The 9,133-nt window shown below is 40.7% G+C and overlaps 1 pseudogene; it reads right to left on the bottom strand.

Annotated features, from left to right (window-relative positions):
- Window positions 1–1,723: 1,723 nt before the first annotated feature.
- LOC101572450 lies at window positions 1,724–3,138 on the bottom strand (annotated as a pseudogene).
- Window positions 3,139–9,133: the final 5,995 nt, after the last annotated feature.

Here is a 9,133-nt window from a genome sequence, read left to right as displayed (position 1 = left end):
TTATCAGACCCAAAAGCTACAACTCTTGTTGCATAGGTCCTGCTTTACCTTGGTCTTAACCATCCAGCAGAAATGTATAAAAACGAAATATAAGACGTAAACCATGCTGTAGGGGACTCAGGTCAACAATTTCTGACATTTCCAGTGAAGTGGAAGACCCAATACTATTATGTACTACTGGACTCTTTTAGAATATTTTGCTGAGTTAACACACCTATAATATTCAAATAACGGAACTAAACAAAAAAAGGATACAGATCAATGTCCATGTTGTATCTGTGTATTCAAAATAGTTGCAATAGATATATAGTTACATTCTCTTAATGAATAGAGGGATTTGTTCTAATAGTGTTTGTAAATAGGATCTCAAGTCCGCATCTGTGCAGCAATGAACCACTAGGAAGAATGTACGCAATGTGTTAATTATTGAAACTGTCCTCCCGAAAAGAAAAAATTGAACATAATAAAGAAACAGTGAGACTGGAAGGAATGACAATAACCAAAAGAAGATGAGGTCTTTTTTTGTCATAAAGACAGTAAGTACTGAATAAGTTATGTGTCACGGTTAAGCTGTGATTTTGCAGCCAAACTAGAGGTCATAGGCATGAGATAATGATCAAGCATTGCCTAAACAGATCTACTGTGCTATATTTAAAGAACAAAACTTATAGCCAGGACCTTTGACCACAACAAGTAGAGAGCTCACTTATCAGGTCCTTGCTGTCTCATAAGTATGTCGCATCTTTTACACAACTGTATGCAATGCATTTATTCTGGGTGAAGAGGTCAGTTATTATCACATTTCCACAGGTAGGTTCAGAAAGAAATATTGACCATAAACTACCCTTTCTGCTGGCATATCAGCTGGAGTTTCCATATTCCTCTGCAATGAGACTTTCATTCTCGTAATTGATAAATTCAATAGTGGGCATGTTACTGACTATCCTGTTTCTCCTTCTCCTCTTTCTCCTTTTGATACAGAATCTTCCTAAGTCACTAAGTTAGCCAGGCTGGGCTCAAACTTCCATATTCCGGCCTCCTAGAGGGCTAGGATGTGGAGGTGCATGTTACAGTCTCTGGATAAGAAGCAGATTCTTGAGAGAAAAATTCTAAAGATCAATTGATCTTTCAGTGCTTCATTATTTGCAGTATAATGTTCAGTTTTATATTAAGAAACAAGTTGCTGTTATTTTTTTCTGGCATACTCAATATCAGTTTCTAAATTTTGAGTACTTGTGAACATAGATACATTCCTCTGAAGTCAGTGATGAGCTGTTTTTCTTATATTTTTACTTTTGTGCCTGAGCAGTTGTTATTTTTTTTCATTCTTTGAATAAGTCTTTATTGAATGTTTATTGCTACATTAGGATGGAATCAGAAATACATTTCATAAATCCAACCATACCAATTGGCAAAAAGACACACATATTTCAATGGTATAATTGTTAATACTAGAAAAGTCTACTGGTGGTATGCAGTTATATTTTTTTTCAGGTGGAAAAACCAGGCTTTATTTTGGAAAAAACAATTGAATTGGGTTTTGGTGAAGGGCACAGACAAGAAGGGGTACCCCAGGCAGTAATGTCCCCCAAGGGTGGGCTGAGGGCTAAGCTGAGCCTCAGGTGGGTCTCTTGCTCCCAATGCTCCCTTGTACAGCTGTCTCCCCATGGGCTCTGGGGCAGCCTTGTGAGAGGTGCAGGTTGGAGAGGCTGCTGTGGCCCATTCACTTGGGCAGGACATCAGAGGTGTCAGACACCAGCTTCCCATTGCAGGTCTCGATCTTCTTCACAACCACAGCAGACTTGGTGTGGGTGAAGCCAGGGCTTTGGAGGCTCCCAAAGCCAGGGCTTGTGAGGCCCCCATAGGGTGAGCTTACCACTCCTGAATAGCTATTGGTGGTCTTCATGTGAATGCTCAAGTTCTGCATCCCAGCCTCCAGCCTGTTCTCCTCTCCCTCCAGCAGCTTGCAGTAGGTGGTGATCTCGATGTTCAAGGCCAGCCTGACATTCATGAGCTCCTGGTACTCGCACAGCTGCTAGGCCATGTCCTCCTTGGCCTTCTGCAAGGCAGTCTCCAGCTGGGCCAGCTTGGCATTGGCATCCTTAATGGCCTTCTCCCCCTGCTGCTTGGCATCAGTGATGGTGGCCTCCAGGTATGCTGTCTGGCCTTTGAGGGCCTCAGTCTCCCCCTGCAGGTGGCTGATGCTGTGGTTCATCTCAGAGATCTCAGATTTTGTGTGGCAGAGGTCATCCTCATGCTTGCCAGCCAGAGTCTGCAACTTTTCATACTTGATCTGGTATGTGCTCTCAGCCTCCACCAGGCTGTGGTTGGCAATCTCCTTGTACTGGGCCTTGACCTCAGCAATGATGCTGTCCAGGTCCAGGGAGTGGCTCTTGTCCATGGACAGCACCAGAGATGTGTCTGAGATCTGAGACTGCAGCTCATTTATCTCCTCTTCATACAGCTGCCTGAGGAAGTTGATCTCATCAGTCAGCCCTTCCAGGCATGACTTGAGCTCCATCTTGTTCAGGTAAGCTTCATCCACATCCTTCTTGATGCAGAAAAATTCATTCTCCATCTCTGTACACTTGTTGATCTCATCTTCATATTTGTCCTTGAAGTCCCTGCATGTTGCCAAGCTCCGCCTCCAGCTTCAGTTTCTCCTGATCTAGTGAGTCTAGCTGCTGCCGGAGGCTGTTGATGTAGCTTTTGAGCATGTGTCCATGTTACTCCAGGACATCTGCTGCTGCTGCTGCAGCAGGCTCCACTTGATCTGCAGCATCTTATTCTGCTGCTCCAGAAATTGGACGTTGTCAGTGAAGGAGGATAATTTGTTGTTGAGGTTCTTGATCTGCTCCATCTTCTGAATACACAAGGCCTGGATGTTGGGGTTCACCTCCAGGTTCAGGGAATTTAGCAGGCTTTGGTTCACCTGGACAGCCACGATGCTCCCCACACCACCAGCCTGCCATAGCCACCCAGCCACAGGCCGCCCCGGAAGCTGCTGCTGCTGCCCACTGAGGAGAGGCTGGAGGATCTGATGCGGGAAGCAGGCCTGCTGGTGTAGAAGGGGCTGCTGAAGGTGCGGGGGCCGGAGGTGGACACCGTGTAGGGCTTCTGGGTCACCCTTATGGACATGGTGGAGGCTGGAGTGGAGGCAGGCGAACTGAAGACAGAGACTGGAGGAGGAGCCTGGCAGCCGCTTCTGGATGGTGATCAGTTTTATTATACATTGTGCTAGTTACATCATATATTCAGACCTAAAATGTTTTGAAATATTGCATAAAGACAAAAAATTCAGACAGGAAATGGATATTGACTTATGTATTTCTTATTAACATTTGCTGACCTGTTAGGTCAATTTATTTTGAAATTTACAAATCAATATAATTTGTTTCAGTTGATATTTAGATTGCTTGAAACTTCCAGGGTCTTTTTTTAAAAAACAATTATAAATATATGTAAAACTATTGCCAGATTATATTAACATATATGTTAAAAATTAGTTCCTTTGAAAATCGGAAGTATCCTGCATGATTCTGGTTTTTACAAAATAACAGAAGCAAATTTAAAGTGACCCTTTGTCTGTCTCCCATTCATCCCACGTGCCCTTATTTCTTTTAAAGAGCTATAATGTCTAGAAAGCTGTACAAACAATTAAGCTAAATCATCTTGTAAGCGGTTCTGTGAAATGCAAGAGTGATTTTTTTCTTAAAGTCCAAATGTGTAACTCAGCTTACACGAGCATATAAGCATATTTTGCTTAAATTACATTTCCATCTGACAATATTAATTTCATCAAGGAAGCTTAGTATAAATTAATTATAGCTATCATTTATGTTATTTCATCTTCCCCTTCCATTGAAGCTTCAATGAGAATTCATCAACTGAAGGGCACTCTTCACATTTCAACAACAATAATACAGAAAATAACCAAAACCACTTTTTCCCCCTCCTCCTAGAATTCCGTGACTAAAGACATCTCTTAATGTCATCCAAAATGTAGTAATATATTTAGAGGTTCAGGGGAAATGGTTGCAAAGGATATAATGAGAGCTCATCTAGTCATATTCTCCTGCTGACATAGGACGTTTCAGTTTCATTGACTTTGGTGAATAACTTCTCATGATTATTTGAGAAACAAGTTCCAACAAAGAATCTGAACAAGCATTCCAGGGTCATGCTATTGGGCATGAAGACAAGGACACCTGCATGGGTTCAAGAACCAATACCAGAGCACTATGATTTGGAAGGAAAATAACCTCGAAAGTTCAGAGCCTTGCTCCCTGCCCCAGTTTCCCAGGAAAGTTCACAGCAGGTATTGGAGTGAATGCATTTAGAATGCTGGTTGAAGGAAGCAACAGCAAGGAGGCCATACAGAACACAGACTTCAGCAGGTCAACCAAGGCAGGCAGGCAGGGTCTTTGCCCTGATATGGATAGTAGTAAGGAAATCAACTTCCATGTCCTGATCTTGTGTTGATACTTTTCTCTCACAGGGACTAGGCTGAGGACCTGAGAAAGGCTATCCTGGTTCTCTTTGCCTCCCTCTTCTTTCCAGTGGCCTCAGAGACTTCAGAGTTCCTGCTTCAAGAGCAAAAGGTTCACTTCTCACTTGCTGTCACTGGAAGTAAAAACTTCCAGGATACCAGAGAACAGGAAAATTCCAAACACTGGTATATGCAATGCCATTATGGACACCATGTTCATTATCTTATAAAATGAGGAGGTGGAAATAGACTCTTTTCCTTCACCTTCCCCTTCATCATGTGATTGCAGCCAAAGAATGTAGCACTTCTGAGGGAGAGGGCTGAGAAACCAAAGGAAAAAATGTGAATAAAAGTTCAAAATGTCACCTTATTACACCTAGATGATGACACATAGCAAGAGCTCCAGGCCTTACGTATGCATCTGTTATAGTTGGGAACCAAAATGTACCTTAAAAGGCTCATAGTGCCAAAGGTTTTGTTGCTAGCTAGTGGGATTTCTGGAAAGTGATTGGATGAGGGCTCTCACATCATCAAGTGGATTAATCCACGAGAGAGTCAAAATATGATGTGATGCAATAAGGAAACTAGAGGATGGGGGCTATTTGAAGGAAGTGGGTCATGGGGGAGTGGGTAGGACCTGTATCTGACCCCTGCCCCTTCCCTGGGCTCTTCCCTTCTCTCTGCTTCTCAGACATCATGAGGAGGACAGCTTTGCTGCACCACAGCCTTCTACCATGATGCACTGAAACTTCTGAAACCATGAGCCAAAAGAAACCCTTCCTCCTTTATGCTCAATTTCCCAGTTATTTTGTCACAGTGATGAAAAGCTCATTAACATGGCTCCCTGGAATAGTAATTATTTGTAAAGCAAGCAAGAAGCATACTAGAAAACACTACTGTGCTGCAAAGCCAGCCTCTCTGCATTTCAGCCACTGTCAGCAATAACAGTGTTTGATATAAAGACCTGTACATGTCTTAAGTCCAACACCCCAGGCTCCACACAACACTTGTGCACCTTAGCCAAGTTACACACCAGTGTGACCTCAGTAGCCCCATATATGGTTCATCATCTACCCCAGGACCTATTTGCTGCTGCTGCCATTGCATGAGACACTCTCACTTTACTACTTCACAAACCTGGAAGTGAAATAGAACTTATACCCAGGAGATCATTACTTACTATATACAACCAATAAAAATAATAAAGATGATAAATATTCTTCTAACATATTCCTTAGATGGCCAATGTAAATGCTTGTTTTACACAGTTCTTCAAACCATGCCTACTAGAATTAAGCTGAAGGTGTCCACACTATTGGCCCAGCTCCAAAACATACAATTGGATGGGCTTTTCATCCTTCTCTTCTCAGCCTTCCTTATTTTCCACTCCCATGGTCTAGAAGTCACTCCTCAAACAAAGCCACCTACATGAAAGCTTTTGTCTCAAGCCAAAGTGTCTCAGGTGATTATTTTGTATGACTTCAAAAGAGGTCAAGATGGCCATGATCACTCCTATTGAATGAAAATTTATCTTCACTAGAAGGAATATATAGTATGGGTAAGATGTCATATTTTCCTATATTATTCACACAAGTACAAGAAACTTTTCATGTGGCGCCAGTGAGATGGCTCAGCAGACTAAAGTGCCTGCTTAGGCAAGTGCACGGGTAATGGTTTGATCCCTGGCACTACATGCCATGTCAACTCCACCCCCAGGGCATAGTGGCAGAGAGCTGTAACCCCAGCACTGAAGAGGCTGAAGGCAGGAGGATCACCAGGAGTCTTAGTTGTGTAGTGAGATCCTGTAACAATCAAATACATAAAAAAGAAACTTTTCATGTAACCTTTGAAACATAGTGGGATTCTGTAAATACATACTCATTGTCATTTAGGCACAAATCTCCCACTGTCTGCATTTGTCAACTAATTGCTTTTAAAAATTAATTTTACTGAGAAAGAAATAGCAATGAGACAGTTTCAAAACAGGTCGGTAGGACAGTTACAATAATTAATACATTGCATATTGTTGTCTTCATAGTAGTTTTTCATAGTACAAGATGCAATATCTTGTCTAAATGCTATTAATAGAAATCTTTCTTCTCATTGAAATAAGAGAAAGTAGCTGCATATCTATCCTATTTTGTATGTAGATATATATTTTTTTCACTACAAAATGGTCCTTCACTTATATCCTCTTTCTTTGTTTTGTTTTGTCAGAGATGGGTATTCCATCACCATTCAAATATGGTAGGTGTGTGAATTCAGCAAAGTAATCCAATATAGTCCTGTAGTTTATAAAATTAGTGGGCTATCTGCAGAACTGGCAACATCAGAAGTTGTTGACTTGAGCCTTTTACAACTTAGCATATTAATATGACTTTACTTTTTATACCTCGTGGTTACACTTTTCTGCTAGATGGTTAAGACCAAGATAAAGCAAGAGCTATATAACAAGAAATGTAACTTTTGTATCTGACAAGGTCAGTCAAATCTCCTCAGGATTTACCCTGAAATCCTGTTTGTAGATCTTTTGTCAGTGTCAGCCATGTGGATGAGTCACGGCCATTGCTTGACTAATTTGCTCTCTGTGAAAGGCTGAGAGAATGTTTTCTCTCTATGTGATTCTCCTTAGGCACACTCTACATCATTGATCACTTTCTTCTATGACCCCATAATCTCCTTGATCAGAAAATTTGGGACACAACTGAGTTGCAGCATGTTACAGTACAGGTTCTCCTATTTCCTGAATCTTTACTGAGCTTGAAAGGCTAGGGCCAAAATGTTGGCTGTCTTTGTAGTCCTTTGTTTTCTTTTTCTTTAATTTTTGGTCTGCAAACTTAAGTTGTTAACCCTCCAGAAGAAAAGCTTAATGATATTATTACCCTATAACACAGATAGTTGAGCTTAACATCAGTATCTGTGTGAATATCAAGCACCTTACACATAACATGGAACAAGTATTTTCCATCAATCATTGATATGCTAAACTTTAAATCTATATGGAATGTGAAAATAAATTCTTTAAGCTAAAAAATAGTAAAAAAAAGAAATTAAAAAATTACAAATTTTTACACAGAAATTTAGAAAACTAACAATATACAACACTGTAGTAGGACAGTCCTATGACATTTTTTTCTTGCATCTTGTTTTCATTTATTAACTTTTTTTTCAACAAACATCTACTTGAGAAAGAGTGTAGCAGTAATTGATATAATAGAAGCAGTATGCTTTTAGAAGTCTAGAATGACACAAATTCCAAGTGTGGCCCTAGTATTATACATTGCTATCTTCAGTGCAGTTGCTTAGTTCACAGCTATCAGCACTTATAGTTAGTCAGGGTGAGACTCCTATCAACTAACTGCTAGTTTCAAAAACATAATGGAGATTCTCAGGATCATTGCCTTAAGCATTTTGTGTATCTAAATGTATGGTTTTGCCCCTGCCATGTTTCCTAGCTTTGCTCCTTGCTCTCTCTTCATTGTTTAATCCTTAAGTTCTTTCTTTCCACTTAGTTGTGTTATACCTTTCAATTTTTATCTCTTCTTTTGAGTTCTTGCACTAGGGAGACTATATGATATTTACACATGTGGGTCTGGTTCATTTCACCTATGAGCATATCTTCAAGTGGTATCCACTTATATATGAAGGCTTCAAGTTTGTTATTCTTTATAGCTGAGTAATACTCCATTGTATAAAAATACCACATCTTCTTCATCCATTCCTCAGGTGATGGGCATTTTGATTGGTTCCAAGATTTGGCTATCACAAATTGTGCTGCTATAAAAATAGGCACACATATATCCCTATGGTATGAGGTTTTCAGCTCCTCTGGGAAAATTCCAGTAGGGGGATAGCTGGTTTGAGTGGGATTTCCAGTCCTAGTCTTTTAAGGAGTCCCACACTGATTTCCATAATGGTTGCACCAGTCTACATTCCCACTAGCAGTGGAGAAGGGTTCCTTTTTCCCCGCAGCCTCTCCAAAATCTGTTGTTGGTTGATTTCTTTATGATAGCCATTCTGGGGTGAGATGGTATCTCAGTGCAATTTTAATTTGCATTTTGTGTATGGCTAGTGATGTGGAGGATTTTTTCATGTATTTATTAGCTTCTAGAAGTTCTTCCTCTGAGAAGTATGTGTTCATTTCAGATGCCAATTTCTGGATTGGGTCTTTACATGTTCAGGCCCTAATTTTTTTAGTTCTTTATAGGTGCTAGAGAGAAGACCTTGGTCTGATTGCTTATTAGTTAAGATTTTTTTGACATTTGTGGGTTGTCTTTTCACTCTGTTGGTAATTTCTTCTTTTTTATGAGCAGAATATATTTATTGAGAGAAAGAAAGCTCCTGTCCTGAGAGAGGGACAGGAGGGGGAGGCCCCAGCAGGTAGTTTTCCTCCCGGAAGTTGTCTCTTGCAGGGACTTTTATAGAGGAAAACCATGTGGTGAGGCGGGTTTAAAGTGGTAGAGAAAACATGGGAACTTGCTTAGTTGGGCATGAGGTGGGACCAAACTATGGTCAACCAATGAGATTGCAAGAACCATTGCTCAGGTAAAATTGATTAAATCCAGTATCAAATGGGAAAGTGAGTCACGTAGCAAGTGGGCGTGAATACGGAACAGGGTCTCTTCCTGTTGGGGGTTGGGCTAG

The sequence above is a fragment of the Octodon degus genome, unplaced genomic scaffold, assembly GCF_000260255.1.
Source record: "Octodon degus isolate 3935 unplaced genomic scaffold, OctDeg1.0 scaffold00003, whole genome shotgun sequence".
Lineage (NCBI taxonomy): Eukaryota > Metazoa > Chordata > Mammalia > Rodentia > Octodontidae > Octodon > Octodon degus.
The sequence above is the reverse complement of the archived record's forward strand: the minus strand, read 5'-3'. Positions and strand labels throughout refer to the sequence as shown.